Source organism: Apium graveolens, chromosome 5 (genome assembly GCF_009905375.1).
Source record: "Apium graveolens cultivar Ventura chromosome 5, ASM990537v1, whole genome shotgun sequence".
NCBI classification, from domain to species: domain Eukaryota; kingdom Viridiplantae; phylum Streptophyta; class Magnoliopsida; order Apiales; family Apiaceae; genus Apium; species Apium graveolens.
Genome location: NC_133651.1, coordinates 296,521,755 through 296,525,288, shown reverse-complemented (window position 1 = coordinate 296,525,288; position 3,534 = coordinate 296,521,755).

Here is a 3,534-nt window from a genome sequence, read left to right as displayed (position 1 = left end):
CATCTCCAGAGATGTATTTCTATCATCTCGTCAAATGACTTGACCCCATTCAGAGTTCAAATAACTCTTGCTAACTAGCAGTTCAAGTACCTCTTAAGGTTTACAGGGGATAGACTCAGATACATAAGTATCTAAATGTATATGGTAGAGGTACTACCAATTCATCCTTACAACTTGTTATTACCACATTAAATACACTTGGAGGGATCTCCTCTCAGGTGTATTGGGTTCCCGTTGTTGATGAATTATGATGGGTTACCAGTCCCATCCCCAACCCCGACTTAAGGACTACGGCATGCTCAAGCCCCTTAGTCAGCAAATCAGCTACATTATCCTGAGTTCCTATGAACTATATAACAATAATCCTATCAGACACAAGACCCCTTATAGACTTCAGTCTAACTTGGATATGTCTCTTTGTTTTATCATTATAATTCACACTTCAGATCTTGTCGATAGTTGTACGGCTATCACAATGAACAGAAATGGCAGGAAGCGGCTTTCTTACTACAGGTAACATTGACATGAGTCCATGTAACCATTCAGCCTTCGTCCCCGTGGCATCAAGTGCACACAACTCAGCCTCAAAAGTAGATCGAGTAATCAAAGTCTATCTAGAAGACTTCTAGGACACAGCTCCACCCGCAAGGGTAAACACATATCTATTCACTCCATTGGAACCAGATTTTTTAGCTATCCAACTTGCATCACTGTACCCCTCGAGTACCCCCGAAAAACTCCGGTAATGCAAGCCAAGTGAAATAGTTCCCTTCAGATATCTAAGAACTCTTTACACTGCCTTCCAATGAGTCTTGTTTGGACAACTTGTATATTTAGCCAACTTAGACACATAATAAGAAATATCTGGCCTAGTCACATTAGCAAGATATTGCAAACTCCTAATAATCTGAGAATACCTTAACTAAGACACATGAACTCCTGAACTATTCTTGACTAAGGCAACTTTTGAATCATATGGTATACTAGCGATTCTACAATTTGAATAATTGTACTTCTCAAGTATAGATTTCTCTATATAATGAGACTGTGACAAAGTTATTTCATCAGTTAACTGAGTCAACTTGATCCCAAGAATCACACTAGCCTCACCCATATCCTTCATCTCGAAGTGCCTCTTCAAGAAACTCTATGTCTTGTTAATAATCTCAATATTGGTTCCAAACAACAAGATATCATCTACATACAAGCACACGATCACTCAATCATTACCTCTAACCTTATAGTAGACACAAATGTCACTGTCATTAACTAAAAACTCGAAGTCTACAATAGTTTCATCAAAATTTTTATGTCAGTCTATAGGTGCTTGTTTAAGACCATAGATGGACTTGACTAGTCTACATACTTTCCTCTCATTACCAGAAGCAACAAATCCCTCATGTTGATCCATATAAATCTCTTCTTCAAGGTCACCATGAAGAAAAGTTGTCTTTACATCCATCTGATGGATGATAAGACCATGTACGGAAGCCAATGCAATAAGCAATCTGATTGTTGTCATTCTAGCAACATGAGAGTATGTATCAAAATAGTCAATTCCTTCTTTTTGCCTAAAACCCTTAGCAACTAACCTAGCCTTGTACTTATCTATTGAGCCATCCGGGTTTAACTTCCTCTTGAAAATCCACTTACATCCTATAGTAGAACACCTAGGAGGGAGATCGACTAACCCCCATATTCCGTTAGAAATAATAGAGTCCAGCTCACTCTTCACAGCGCCTTTCCAGTGCCTTAACTCCGAAGAATCCATGGCCTGACGGAAAGTTAAAGGTTCGTCCTCGACATTGTAAATGATATAATCATTTCCAAAGTCCTTGAATACCCTTACACGCTTACTCCTTCTAGGTTCCTCTACTTCATTAAGAGTAGAGCTACTACCAGAATCCGCCCCCACATTTGACATCCTTTCCACATGATGGGGAATGGAACTCGATGTGTGAGTGGGATCATCCTCAGAACTACCCAAAGGTATAACAGTCTTCATAGGGAATACTTCCTCAAAAAAAGTTGCATCACGAAACTCAACTATCGTATTCGCCACAATACCATCTATGTTAGATTTTAATACTAAAAATCTCATAGCAGTTGTGGTTTCAAGATTGCCCAGAAAGATACAATCAACAGTTTTCGGACCCAGTTTCTTTCTCTTGTGTTCAGGGACAAGCACCTTAGCAAGGCACCCCCACACACGAAGATAACTCAAACTTGTCATATGCTTTCTTCATGGTGTCTTGTCCATTTGTTTCAGAGAGACTCTATTCAGAATATGGCAAGCCGTATTCAGAGCCTCTCCCCACATGTACCTAGGCAACCTATAATTAAGTAGCATACTGTTAATCATGTTTTTAAAAGTTTTGTTCTTTCGCTCTACCACCCCATTAGACTCAGGTGTATGTGGTGGAGTAATCTCATGAACTATTCCATTGCTTGCGCAAAATTCATTAAACTACTCACCACCTCTATCCAATCTCAAACGTTTAAGTACTTTGCCAGTTTGTATTTCAGCTTCATTTTTATATATAATGAATTTATCTAGTGCTTCATCCTTATGTTTAAGCAAATAAACCTAAAAGTATCAACCACAATCATATATAAAAGTAATGAAATATCTATAGTGATCCTTAGTTAACACACCACCGAATTCACATATGTCTGAGTGAACTAAATCTAACAAGTCTGAATTCCTAACAACATTACGAAAAGGTTTTCTTGTTTGTTTAGTAGTTACACACACTTGACACTTAGATTTCTTATCAATGGCATGCTTTGGAATCAACTCTAAATTCATCAGATTCTTTAGAGCACCAAAATTTAAATCACCAACTCGTAAGTGCCCTGAATCAGATAATTCTACACAATTAACAGAAGGTTCAACATTATCATTAAAAAAAATCTCCCAATAAGGGTTCAACATTTATTAAAAACAAATCATTAGACAAATAACCCTTGCCAAAGAATGTACCAGTATGAGTAATAACTACTTTATAATACTTCAAAGAAAGTTCAAAGCCGTTTTTAACTAAACAACTTCCACTTATAATATTTCTACGAATAGAGGGAACATGATGCACTCTAGTGAGAGACATAATCCGCCCAGAAGCAAACTTCAGGTCCACGTTTCCTATTCGAAGCACTTGTGCAGTACTAGCATTCCCCATCGTCACTGTCACTCCATGACTCTGTTGATATGATACAAACAAGCTAATATCAGCACAAATATGTACATTAGCTCCAGTATCAATCAACCACTCATGTGACATATAAGTGGAAAGTAGTACAGGGTTGTAAGTAACATACCCTTCATCGGTTCCAGAGGCAACAACCTCACCAATGACCATGTTAGCTATTAGCCCACTCGTGGTTCCAAGTCCAAGCACAGTATTTGCTTGAACTACCACTCCAGCTTTCTTAGCTTTCTTACTTGGACATTCCTTGCTCCAATGACCAACCTGTTCACAAGACCAACATGGTTTGTTCGCCTTTGGTTTCTTAGTCTTGTTCTTGTCAGATTTA